The sequence below is a fragment of the Nannospalax galili genome, unplaced genomic scaffold (genome assembly GCF_000622305.1).
Source record: "Nannospalax galili isolate Female #2095 unplaced genomic scaffold, S.galili_v1.0 scaffold638, whole genome shotgun sequence".
Lineage (NCBI taxonomy): Eukaryota > Metazoa > Chordata > Mammalia > Rodentia > Spalacidae > Nannospalax > Nannospalax galili.
This window is the reverse complement of record NW_008341884.1, coordinates 562,125-576,585: the sequence shown is the minus strand read 5'-3', so window position 1 is coordinate 576,585 and position 14,461 is coordinate 562,125. Positions and strand designations below refer to the sequence as shown.

Below are 14,461 nucleotides of genomic sequence, written 5' to 3'. Positions count from 1 at the left end.
ACAGGCCCACCTGCCCAGGGGTGGCACCACCCACAGTGGGCTGGGCCCTCCCACATCACTCATCAAGAAGATGCTCCTCAGACATGGCCACAGGCCAGTCCAATAGAGGCAATTCCCCCATTGAGGCTCCCTCAACCCAGGTGTGTCAAGTTGACACTAAAGCGTCCAGCACAGGTGCATAACCTGCCAATGCCTTGATTTTCTGTTTCCCAGCCTCCAGGTCTCTAGGAAGATGCACTTCTGTACCATTATCACAGCAACACAGAATGAAGATAACACTATGTCCGAGAATAAATATTTCTACCAAAAATTCCATTTTAAGAATGTGACTCGTCATCTCACAATTCAAGTAGGCGCATCTGCTTAAGAGCTGAGATTTGTCTTAGTTTCTTTTCCTGTTGCTGCAATAAAATACTCTGATAAAACTTAAGGAAAACCTTAACCAAGAAAAGGTTTATTTTAATTAAATCCAGCTTAGCGTCTGTCATGGAAGTCACAGTGACAGGAGCTGAAGCATCTGGTCACATCATGTCCACAGTCACAAGAGAGCAAACATGCACGCGCATACTCATCCAGCCCTCTCCGTGCTGTACACCCTGGGACGGTGTCACCCACAGTTGGTGGGTCTTCTGGCCTCAATTAGCCTAATCAAGATAACTTCCAACTGGCATGTCCAAAGGCCCATCTCCCAGGTGAGTCTAACTTCTGTCAAGTTGAGAATCAACACTAACCATCACAAGACTTCATAAAACTATTTTTATGGTCTCCTTAAGGAAAGGAAAAACAGAGGTTTTTAACCACAAATGTGTGCCAGGCCCTACACCAACTACTAGTGTCATTAATTCAAAGACTCGCAATAAAGGGTTGGTGGTGTCCCCACAGTGCTTTGCACTCTAAGCAAAAGTCTCCACATGGTGAAATAAGCCCATGCCTTTGTGTAATAACATTATTTTGACCTTATAGGTGCCCTCCCCAAACAGAAAGGAAGATTCCAACATCCTCTGCACAACGGAAGAACCAAAGGACTGTGTGACTTTCTCCCAAGCTCACAGGCTAATGACAATCAGAAGACAAAAACCCAAGCTGGAGGATTCTGGGCATTAGACTCCCTGGTTCAGAATACCAGGGCAAGGGGGTGGCCCCGAGATCTTTAATCCACATTACCTGCACCAGAGTATCTGCTGGTGGTGGATCTGCTTCAGAGGGAGTCTGTCCAGGTACTGAGTCTTAGAGCTCTGATTCTACCTACACTTTATGCTACACTTTATGCTAGCTCTAGCTCTTCTTTTTAAAAGAAATCTTTTGGGGCTGGAGAGATGGCTCAGAGGTTAAGAACACTGGTTGTTCTTGCAGAAGACTCAGGTTCAAATCCCAGCACCCACATGGCAGCTAACAACTGTCTGTAACTCCAGTTCCAGGGGATCCGACGCCCTCTTCTGTCCTCTGCCAGCATTGCACAACACGGGTGCACTTACCTACATGCAGGCAATACACTCATATACATCAAATAAAAATAATAAATAAAATATATGTTTTTAGGGCCGGGCGTGGTGGCACACGCCTTTAATCCCAGCACTTGGGAGGCAGAGGCAGGCAGATCTCTGTGAGTTCAAGGCCAGCCTGGTCTACATAGTGAGTTCCAGGACAGCTGGGGCTACAGGGAGACCCCGTCTCAAAAAGACCAATATATATATATATTTTTTTTTTTTAAAGAAATCTTTCTTTCCTACCTTGTTTTTCAATATCCTGCTGCCTGCATGGTGAATTCCTTCAGGACACCAAAAACGTATATTTAGAAATGCTATATTGTTCTTGTGAAAATGACTTCAGGGAATGGGTGTGGAAGACAGGGACCGGAAGCATGCCTGTGCAGGGTGTGTCTTCCTCTGGTCCTTTCCTGTTGCTCCTCTCTGCTTCCCGACTACCACAAAATGAGCAGCTTTCTTCGGCCACTTCCTTTTTCCACATCTGTCTTACCACAGGCTTAAAAGTGATGGAGCTAGCTGACCAAGGCTGAGGTCTCTGAAACCACAGGCCAAAATAAACCTTCCTTCCTTCAAATTGTTTCTCTCCAGCAATGAAAAGCCTAACACATAGCATCACGACACTGTAGTTAAGCAACACACCCACAGAGAAGGACCTCCAGCATTATGGGATGTGTTGCAGGAAGGACAGGGGACATGAGCCTGGGGCCCCTGCTCGTGCACAACCACAGACCACTGGGCATATTCATCTTCGGGTTACAAAGTTCCCAGAATGATATGTTTTCCCTTAAGACATGCACCCCCTTGGTTCAAAAGCCACTAAGCTATCAGTTAAAGAGGCACAGCTCTCAGCCCCATGCTGTCCACAGTCAGAGGCCAGAAAGGACAGGAGTAAATTTCCCTTCCCAGCAGAGTCGAGGTAAATCTTCCCATAGAAAAATAGCTGAAGTGCTCTGATGCACTGTTTCTAAATGATCTGTTTTTGAAAACACATGGATGAGGTGAATGAGAATTCTGACACCTTTTGGAGAAGACATCAAAAGGGAGGGGACTGGCGAGCCACAGCCAAGCGGGGCTGTGGTGGTGCTCCTGGCTCAGGGTCTTGCAGGCACCAGAGGATACAGGAACAAAGCCCAGGGACCCCGGACAGTCAAGAAGCACCCCCTGTCCCTTACAGAAGCTGGCATCCCTAGGGATGTAGGCTCATTGTCAGAGCCCTGCAAAGAAATTCTGCTGTCCTGGACACTGACGTGGGCCAGGAGAGATTTATAATCACACTGTCCAGAGTACGATTTACAGCTGGAATTCCTACCACTGTATTCCCCAAAACATCCACGTGGAAATCTCAAGTACTCCTGGGTGTCACAGTACCCCCCAATGAAACAAACGCAGATCATGCACGCAGCCCAGGCACCCAAGTGTTCGCACAAGTTTAAGAAATACAAGTTCAGAGCTAAGAAACAAGCAAAAACCCAGAGTAAACACAGCATCACAAGAGTCTACAGATAAAACAAGATAGAAGTCAGATCCACAAAAGTCCATATATCGGAATTCTCTGAAACACAAACTGTCAAATTTTATCAATTCCAAAATACCACTGACTTTCAAATACACCATTATATTTATCCCAGAAGAAACCAAACCCTTGAACTTAGAATTGGAAGCTGCACCCAAATTTCAGAGAAGCCAAAATATGGAGAAAGGAATGTGGCAGAAACATGAGATGCTGAGCAGCAAGGATTCTCTTGTGTGGGGCTGATTTCCCAAGGGTGGGGACTTTCCATGGGATCCTTCTAGATCTGGGAGCTGGTCACAGCCAGTTCTTGTAATGCGTGGAGTCAACACAGAGGCTACCGGTGAGCTCTGCCACTGAGCTGCACCACAGACCCAAACTTCTTACCTTAGTCAGAGAGGGAGAGGCTGGGGTGCCCTGGTCATGAACACTGAAGGACAGAACAAGGTAAGATCACAGTTTTACACCGTAATGCTGTAATGTTTGAGCCCAATTTATTGATCCTACAGGGAGAAGAGAGGTATTACCCCAACTTTGCAGCTTGAAGGTTCCACAGCCTAGATTTATCCTCTTTCATTTCACGTCTTAAAAGGCTTGACCACAGGATCCCACGGCATGAATGATGGGCCAGGTGGGTGGGCCTCTCTGTGGGACTTCCATTCCCCCAAGTTTCCCCAGGACAGAAAGTGCTGGGCAGGCCTGTGTATGTGCTCTTACTGTGTGTGTGGGCTCACATTATCACTCAAAGTCTAAAGACCCTGCAAATAAGCATGAAAAGGAAAAGTTATATAAAAAGTCTATGATGACCTAACTTAAACAAGAATATTTCTAAAAATAACAGATGTGTAAGTGAAGCATCAAACTCTACGGACAGATTTATGAACACAGCAAATGAAAACAAAGAAAGAACTGATGAAGTGAAATTCGACCTACTGTGAAACTGGGGGGAGGGGATGGAGGAAGAAGGGGAGTTTACTGGTGCAACAGGAGAACGGGAGGAAGATTAGAACAAGTGACTTACAGACCGTACCGAAACACTGGCCTGATTTCCACACTGCAACGAAGCGGAATCCTCAGCTTCATAACTCCCAGCACATCCAAGGCAGAACGAACAAAAAGCTATCTACCCGCATATCATGTCGCTCAAACTCCTCCCGTGAGGGATAGAAACAACAGGCCCCTCCCTGCTTGGTCCCAACATCAAACTGAGGTTTGATTCTACTAAAGTGCATTCTGGGGAACCTACGAGTTTATTGGGTTTACTGACAGAGCATAGGTGAGGGCTTAAAGGACTGTGGGTGTTCCCCTCCTAGGCCACACCAGAAAGCCTTCACCCAGAATGAATGATGGTTCCCAAAGATGGAGCCCCTCCCCCTGAGTCTTCCCTGGCCTATGTATTCTGTCCCTTCCCCAAGGCCAGGGGTTATTAGGCAGAATTTTCCATAACAGGTTGGGAGGAGTGGCTGGATGCTCAGGTGAGGGTCCAATGACCCTCCCCACCCTCCTTCTGTGAGGGGAGGTCAACAGTCAACAAGTCCAGCTGTGAGGATCTTTTGTAAGTGGATACAGTTGAATTCCTGAAGATGGTGGTTCTTCACCTCCTGAGAGGACAGTTCTATCCAATGCCCATCTCCCCTTTGAAGATGAAAGTGGACAAAGACCAAAACTCAAACTAAGACCTTAAAAAAGGTGTCAGAGGGGCTGGAGAGATGGCTTGGTCAGTGAAGTGCTGGACTTGCAGGTAAGACCATGAGTTCGGATCCAACACCCACATAAAAAGCCAGGCTGGCGGCAAGGGGCGGGGTAAAAAGGATGATTGCGGGGGCTTGTCGGCCACCAGCCTTGCTCTGGGTTCACTGAGAGACCCCATCTCCAGGAAATAAGACACAGAGTGACCGAGCAGGACACCGGACACCTTCCTCTGGCCTCCACGTGTATGCATAGGTGCACACAGCCGCACATACATGTGCAGCAACTATTCAGCTGATACAGAGCCATAGAGAGTGTCATACACCATGAAGAGAACGGACCATCACCACCACTGACCAAGCTCAGGAACACAGTATTGAGAGAAAAAAACCAAGTCGCCAAATAATACTATGTGACTCAACTTACTTAGTCATTATCAGAAAAGTCAGGGGACAAAGTAGCAAAGTCACAGTCACATCACCTTCGATGTTGGGAGGAGGTCAGTTTAGAGGAAGGACACTCAACACAGGAATCCTTTAAATTTTACGTGAACTTATTAAAATTTTTATCTACCCAAAACTCAACTTTTAAGGCAAAATGTTATATAAAAGTGAAACTACAATCAGAGTTCAAGTAGTGTATCATACAAGTTAACAATATAAATAATCTATAAAACTCTGTCATCGTGTGATGAAGGCAGCAGCTGGAGCTGCCGGTAAACCATCGTGTCTGTAAAATGCTGTCCCAGATAAATGGTAACAGCAGTGCAAGTTGTATACTTTATTTTTGGTTCATAATTAATTATGCGTCCTACAGAGACAAGATGCTTTGGTAATAAAGCCTTTGTCATTTCAGGAAAGATATTTACTGCTCCGGCTGCTTCACAGTCATCTGTCATTTGCCACAGGATTCAGGTTTCCAAAAATAAATTTGAAAGTCATTATTGGACCAAGTTCCAGAGAAAAAACAATGGTGATTAAAACTGAGGTTATTAAGCCTATTATTCAAATTCAAAGGCCCTGACTTCCAGGACAGGCCTCCAGCTGAAAGAAAAAGTTCCAGCCCTGCCTTTCCTAACATGTTTAAAACCTGAAACTTCGCAGGGAGACCCACCTAAGCCCAGAATTCCACAGCTCAACTCAGTGGCTGCCAAGTTCTCCGCCTGCGCAGAACTGGAAAACATACACGGTGTTCCAGGGTATCCAACTCCACTTTGGAAACAATGCAGGCTCCAGGGACGCCACCCAACTCCCCAAGCCCCGGAGAACTGAGCCAGCCCTTGGAGCCAGAGCAGCAAGAACCAGAGGGGGTGGAGAGGAAGCACGTCATGGGAACACCCCAGATCTCTCTGCTCACTAGCTGGACTTAATATCTGGAAGACACAAGCAATTAAAAAGCTACCTTTAAGGATGCCAGGGACATTCATTCAGTGTTTACTGTCAGTAACAGATTCACACTGTCTCTCTCCTAACACAGCTCCAGGGACGTCTCCCTCAATTTCTAACAAAGTCCTCTCCAATCTCCCTCTGTCACAGGAAACACAGGCACACGGCCAAGATAAGCACGTAAACAGAGGCACAGACCAACCCTGCTCCTCCAGGGCGGCAATCAAACCCAGACTCCTTGCAGCTGTTTCTGGAATTCTTCCTGTCTTCCCCACATTCACCACCAGCTTTGTAACCAAAACTGACAGTACACACTCCTGTCCTGTAACAATCCTCCAGACTCCTACCCAGGTTAAAGGCTGGGCATGCCAACAATGTGCTTGCAAAGCACAGCAGGAATATTTTCCTCAGGTAGGAAAAACATTCCTGAAAACAGAGCAGAAGAATCAGGAAGACAACTCAACACAGAGACTGTCTGTCCACTTGTTTAGACAGGGACATTAATACACAGAGAAGGGCTAGGGCAATGGCTCAGGTGGGAACACGCTTGCTGTGCAAGCAAGAAGACCAGAGCTCAGCCCACATCCACGTACAAAGCTGGCCACGTGCCCTTCACTCCAGGGTGGGGAGACCCAGGCAGGGGTCCCTTGGGTTTGCTGGACAGTTGAGTTCCAGGTCCACTGAGAGATGCTGTCTCAAAAAACAACATGGAGAACAGTTGAGAAGACATTAGACTTCTACCACTGGCCTCCACAGGCATGCACATACATGCACTCACATACACACATCTACACACTCATGCACACACACATACACTCAACACACAAGTCTACATGCACCCATGCAAACACCTACCCAATGCATACATTCACACCCCCTACATACATGCACATACGAACACATACACATACATCTACACACACATAAAAGCACATCCCACATACATGCACATACACTCTCCACATACATATAAATATACACACCACGCATATACAGATACCCCACACCCTGCACACATGCATACACATACATACACATGTACACATACACACCCTACACACATGCACTCATGTGTATAGTCCACACATGCACATACATACACACTCCCGCACATGCACACACACATTTACAGACATCCCACACATGCACACATACGTGTATAGATGTTACACATGCATACTCCCACATGCACACATGTACACATACCCCACCGATATGCAAACATACACATACCTTGCAGATATGCATGCACACACAGGTATACATGCCCCACATACACGCACACACAGAAAGTACATGACAAGACTATCCCTTTAATGTATTGGATCTGCAGGACTTCTCCACAGAGCTGGACGAAATTAGGAGATGATGGATTAGGTAAACAGGGTAACAAGAAAGGGAACAGCCTTCTCCCCCAACCTGGCAGGTGGCCCCACTGGGCACGGCAGGGGTAGAGCGTCCCTGCTCCCTTTGATTAGACAGGAAGCAGCATCAAATGCAATTAGATGCCCCGAATATCAAAACACAGCAAAGAAGTCATGGTAATTGGTGTGGGGGTGATGTGTGTAGAAGGACTCCCCTGTGACTGATGGGGTCTGTGGGGTACCACCAAACGATCAAACACAGGAAGGAAGGGGGGAGAGAAGGACTCCCCTGTAACTGATGGGGTCTGTGGGGTACCACCGCACGATCAAACACAGGAAGGAAGGGGGGAGCAGGGCTGGGCACTGTCCCAGGCTAGATTTCTGAAAGACGCAATCTGAGATCCTACATTGTGGCTCTGGAGCCCTGATCACAGGCTGGGTGCTTTGGAACTTGGTGGCCCCAAATGCCGATGTCTGTTTTGAATGTTAAGAAGGGAGTTTCTCGAGTTCCATTCACAGTTGCCATGGCTGCAGCAGTGCCTGGCTACTGAGAAGGGGAAAAGAACTTAAGGACCATGAGTTTTCAGCACGGCTGCCCCTGGCCTGGTCTGTGAAAACAGTCCCCTCATAACTATCCTCCTAATTTGAGTGTGCCATCCCTGTCCTGTGTGACCCAAGCACGCCTCCTGTGTGCATCCACTAAGCACTCCGCATTTGAGGAGTGGAGGTCACAGAGGTCAACAACACACAAGGTCCTGCAAAGTGGAATTCGTATTCTGGATCTAATGTGTTTGGCACAGATCCAAGTCCTTCTGAGTGGCTAAACATAATTTATTCTTCTTAATAAAACTACAACTCAATCCTAGAATAAAAGAGCCTGCTTCAGTGTGCCAACGGCCAGCTGGTATGTATCCAGCAGACAGGCCAGCAAGGAGCAAGGGGAGGAGAGGCTGAGACACTCTTGTGACCCCTGGTCTTGTGGAAGGGGCACAGCTGAAATAATCTAAACCAACTCGTTTTGTCTGATAAAATAAGACTTTTAAAGATTTTAAACGAGAAAGTGAGATTTTGAAAACACAGGAAGGTGAGTTTTGCTGCTTTTCTGTCAGATCAAACCACTGTGTGCCTAACTCCGTTGAAATACACCACCACAAATAAGAACGATTGCTTTTCCTTACAAAATCTATTTTGTGGAAACCAACCACACTCATTAGGAGGTGGAGGGATTGGGCTAGATTAGTAGTAATATGCGTCTCTTAAAACTAAGTTTATAGCTTTGCCAAGTCAGCTTTCCACATCTGCTTAAGGGTTTCATAAGGGGCTGAAGAGATGCTCTGCAGTTAAGAGCACTGGCTGCTCTTGCAGAGGACCCGGATTCAATTCCCAGTACCCACATGGTGACTAACAACTATTCGAAACTCTAGCTCCAGGGCATCCAACACTCTCTTCTGACCTCCGCAGGCACTGCACGACACAGGTGCACTTACACACATGCAGGCGATACACTCCTACACATGAAATTAATAATAAAATAGTAATATGAAAGTTTCATCTACATATCACCTGGAAACCAGAAAATGAGATTCTTTTCATCCATTCTCGCTTTCCCTCAAAATAGAACTGCTGCAAGAAAGCAAAGCTCGCACATCTGCATCCCTTCCGGAGAAGGGTCCGGAAGGGTGGGGTGCGGAGGAGAGGGAGACGGTACTGTAACCAAACCTGACAACCTGAGTTCATCCCTGAGACCCACATGGTGGAAGGAGAAAACCGACTCCCACAAGTCGTCCTCTGATCCCCCACTGCCACCAACGGCAGGGACACGCACACACAAACACAGCACACTTAAAGAAATAAAAAAATACAATAATCCTTAGACTCTAAAACCTTAATGGCTAACTTAATACTAATTTGTCTGGGGCATAAGATGGGGTGGAATCAGAAGTTCCATTTAGTTCTGCCCACAACCCCAGCATCTGGGTCCCATCTGTGGGTATTAGGTGTGTGTCTTCACCCGCTGCTCTGTGGAAGGTACAGGACAGGTCTTGTGAGGCATATTCTGTTAATATTGAATTAAACAGGGTGAACAGCATGTATTCCTGAGGAATATCACAAATAGGAATTTGTAGGAAGCAGTGTCCAGTTTAAGTAGAGTATCAAATTATTAAAAGCTAGTATTTTGCAGTTTTCTGACAATGAGATCTAGTTTTTGCTACAAGATAAATTAATGAAGCAAAGAAATATGCGGAGAAATAAAGTTCTAGTGAAATGGACTTCATCCGCGTAAAAGAAAAGCAGTGGTCTGTAAATGTTCTGCTCCTCAGATAAAAAAAATAAACCATGTAGAGATGGCTCCTGCTTGTAAAGGTACCGCTGGATAAGAAAGTATAGGAAAATCTCCCAATTCAGTATTACTTAAAGCTTTCACTTACTTGAAAGAAGTCAGATAACCAAATAAGATCAACATATAAAAGTAAGATAAATCAGATTTGTTTCAACTTACTTTGTAATGAAAAATAAAGAAGATGAAGATCTAAAGAGAATGGAAAAAAAGTAAGATCAACATATAAAAAAGATCCCTGTGCAGCTGCACTTACAGACTGAAAAGGGAACAGGGTGCTGCTTCACAGTCACACTAACATTCGCTGGCGGCACTTACTGTTTTTGTTACATGTTTAAAGATCCCTGGCACACAAGTGATCAATTCCTCCAAGTCACTCACGTCCCACCAAGTTCCAGAACCCACTCCTTTACCAGACCATTTCTCTTGGCTACTATTTTCTTGCAATCCTTCCTGCTTCCCCAGTACAACATCTAGACAACTGTGTTCTAACTGCCATAAACTCAGACACAGGTTGTGATTATCTCTTTTGATTAGAATATTCTTTTCCTGGGACAGTCATTTGAAGAATGTATGTAAGACAGAAAGGATGTGTATGATATGGTATTAAAAACAATTGAGGGGCTGGAGAGATGGCTCAGCGGTTAAGAACACTGACTGTTCTTGCAGAAGACCCGGGTTCAAATTCCAGCACCTACATGGCAGCTAACAACTGTCCATAACTCCAGTTCCAGGGATGCAGCCTCTTCTGTCCTCCGTGAGCATTGCACGACATGGGTGCACTTACCTACATACAGGCAATACATGCAATAAAAATAAATAAAATTTTAAAAAAGAACTATTGGGAGATTCATAAATGTCAAAACCCCACTGAAAAGGGTATACAGATTAAAGGTCACACACAGCAGCCAAAAATAACTGCAAACCACAGAAGTAATGCTGATTGCAGTGGTCTGGGCACCAGGGGAAGCCAGACCAGACACTGGCAAGAGCATTCACAGGACTGGCTTTAGAAGACTGGACTGTGACTCACTGGCAGAGCGCTTGCCTGGTACAGGCACATCGGGGGGTCAAGTCCCAGGCTGGAGGGAGAGGGGGGCTTAAAGGAGTGGTTTTAGGTAAGAAGGATCATTAAGAGAGTGGATAAAGGGGTGGCACAAGGCAAGGGACGAGAAAACCGCAGCAACCGGAACACGGACGCAGAGGACAGCCACTGTGCTGGCGTCAACTCTCACAACAGAAAGGTGCGGGGATGTGAGGATGAACACCAGGCCCAGGCCAAAGGCTCATAGTTAGCGTCAGCTGTCAGTCTGACACAAACCTGTGGTCACCTGGGAAGACAGAACCTTGACTGAGTAACAGCCCAGATCAGGTTGGCCAGGTCAGTGAAGTGTTTTCCTAATTGCTACCTGATGTGGGAGGTCCAGCCCACTGTGGGCAGTACCGTCCCTGGGTAGATGGGTCTAGGCTGTAAATAAAGGTAGCTGAACAAGCCAGGGGAAGCAAGCCAGTGAGCAGCACTCCTCCACGATCTCTGCTTCAATGCGCCTGCCCTGGCTTCCCTCAATGATGGACTATAACCTATAGTCCCCTCTAAGTGGCTTTTGGTCAGTGTTTTATTTCAGTAATAGAAAGTGAACTAGAGCACACACCGTGTATAAACACCAAAAAAATGTGCTGTGTAGAACAGGATCCATGCCCCATCCTACCCCTGGGTCCCAATCGCTGCTTCCTAGCCTGAGTCCACGTTTACAAAATGTGCCCAGTGATAGACTCCATCGTAAAAAGATTCTTCAAGCATTGTTGCAAAACCCTCGTCACAGGGCTTAGCACAAATTAAGCCACAAAATAAAGTTTTATTTGGGTTTATTACTGTCTACCCCCAGGGGTCCTATCTGTGTCACCATTAGAGGGTCCTGATGGAAAGTGACATGAGGGGACACTCACTGGGAAGATAGCATTCATCACCTTGACCAGAGGGAGCTAGCCACTCTCCCACAACACCTTATACATCTTCCCAGTGCAGTTTAAAGTCAGACTAAGGGTCTGGCGGATGGCTCAGTGGGTAAGAGCACTGGCTGCTCTTGCAGAGGACCCAGGCTTGGTTCCCAGCACCCACATGGCAGCTAACAATTGTCCATAACTCCAATTCTAAGGGATCTGATCTGAGTCTGAAACACCCTCCACAAGTCCATGTTTCCAACCCTCCAACATGGCTGCCTGTGCCATTACGAAGGCTGTAGAGCATTTAGCATGCAGCGCCTGGCTGGTGGAGGCAGATGACTGAGGGGGGGCTCTGAGGGCCACCTGCCCCTCTTCAGTCTGAGGCTGTCTCTGCTTCCTCAGCTGCCTTTATGATTTCCACCACGCCTTCCCCACCACGCTGGACTGAAAACCCCTGATATTGTGAACTAAAACAAACCTTTCTGTCAGGTGTCTTGGTCACCGTGATAAGGAAAAGAACAAATACAGCAAGTTCTTCTCTCAGGGTCCTATTTTTTTTTTTTTTTTTTTTTTTTTTTTTTTTTTTTTAGACAGGATTTCCCTGTAGCCCCAGCTGTCCTGGAACTCACTATGTAGACCAGGCTGGCCTTGAACTCACAGAGATCCACCTGCCTCTGCCTCCCAAGTGCTAGGACTATAGGCGTACACCACCACGCCCAGCTGAGTCCTATTTTTAAACATGCCAAACACAGAAATAATAAAACCAACCTAAGTATGTTATCATGAGGCTTCAATCAAGTAGAAGAGTAGCCAAAGCATTTAGCACAGAATGCCAGCACTGAGCATTGTCTGATTAACCTCTGTGTGTTAGAAACTGTGTTCCCGTTCTACACACGGGTAAGCTGCAGGTCAGACAGGTTAAGTGACTGCAGTCAGCAAAGCCCAGGTTGGCAGAGATGCATCGGAACTATAGCCTCACCCTGAGATTCCGTGTGCATGCACATGCATGTGTATATACTTGACTGCATGTGTTTGTGTACATGAGTATGCACACATGTATGCATGTGTGTGGAGGCCCAGAGTTGAGATCAACTGCCTTCCTCAATTGCTTTTTACTTTGGTAATCGAGGCGGGGTCCCTCGCTGAACCTGATGCTCACCATGATTTGGTTAATTTGGCTAGCTAGCTTGCCCCAAGGAGTCTCTGCCTCCCACTAGGCCTGCTCGACATTTATGTGGGTCCTGGGGATGTCAACTGCAGCACCATGTTTCTCCAGCAAGTGTTTTATCTACCGAGCCCATCCAGGCCCAGACCACCCTCTCCTTCCCCACCAGAACCACCAGAGGGTTACTATGTCACCCAGGCCTCCAACATCTCTTACCTTAATGCCTCATTTATAAGAATGATGTTGATAGACATGAAAACTTCTAACGTCCTCTATCAGGCTCTTTTTTTTTTTTTTTTTTGAGACAGAGTCTTATGTAGCCCAGGCTGTCCTCAAACTTATTTATGTAGCCAAGGATGACTTTGAACTCCTGGTCCTCCTGTCTCCACCTCCCGAGTGCTGGGATCACAGTCATATGCCACTATACCTGGTTTGCACGGTTCTAGGGATGGAACCCTGGGTTTCATGCAGACAAGGCAAGCAAGCACTCTATCAACGGAGCCACATCCCCAACCTGAGTCTCTTTCCTTATTATCACATCTTTTATGCCTGATGCCCGAGAGCTGACGGCTCCTCCTGTGGCATGGAGAGGCCACAGCATCAGGCCAAGGTCCCAGCTGCTCTACACAGCATCCCCTCTCCTCCCAGAATTAACACATCCCAATAAAAGACTCCGTCTCCTGAGCACATCCCGCCTCCCTGCTCCCAGATCAAACCTGACAGAACTTGCAGTCAGGACAGCTTTACCCTCCCTGCGAGCCGGAATTTCTTATGAGCCTCCCTCGAGTCCTTCCCTGCGTCTCTCTGTTTCTGTGCCATCAATAATTTTTCTGCTGTCAGAATGTCCCGCCCTGGCTTTGCCAGTTCCAACACTGTCCTGTTCATTCTACTGTCCTACTTAGGAGGCTTCCTGGTTCCTTTATTTTGACCAACCCAAGGCCATTTTTTTCCATGGCAGTTTACACAGCACAGTAATGCACTGGAGTTGTTTATATTTCCTCTGAAGACGGACACCTAGCACTTTGCTGGCTTCTGCGATGAATGCTGGAGCCTTTGTGTCCCGTGGTCTCTTTTTCCCCCCGCAAACAGACAGTGTCCTGAAAGGCATGCTGTGGGTCTCCTAGGGCTGGGGAGATGGCTCAGTCAGCCAAGTGCTTGCTGCGGCTTCTGCGATGAATGCTGGAGCCTTTGTGTCCCGTGGTCTCTTTTTCCCCCGCAAACAGACAGTGTCCTGAAAGGCATGCTGTGGGTTTCCTAGGGCTGGGGAGATGGCTCAGTCAGCCAAGTGCTTGCTGCATCAGCAGGAGGACCTGAGCTCCATCCCGAAGCCGTGTGAGAAGAAAGTCAGTCCCAATGACGTGTTGCTAATCCCAGTGCTGAGAAGACAGTGGGATTCATGGAGCTCAAGGCCAGCTAGCCTAGCTTTCTTGATGAGTCCTACACCAGAGAAAGACTGTCTCAAAAAATTCATGACAGACAGTGCCAGAGGAAGAACAGCTAAGGTTGACCTCTGGCCTCCACATGCATACATGTACACTAGCACCTGCACACAGGAAAATGTCCAAATTACACACAAGTA

General features: G+C 46.9%; 1 protein-coding gene across 2 annotated transcripts in view; it reads right to left on the bottom strand.

The window, feature by feature from the left end:
* The window catches only part of Tmtc1 (transmembrane O-mannosyltransferase targeting cadherins 1), a 220,634-nt gene that overhangs the window by 163,586 nt on the left and 42,587 nt on the right, over positions 1-14,461 (bottom strand). The gene's annotated exons all lie outside the window — the stretch shown is intronic.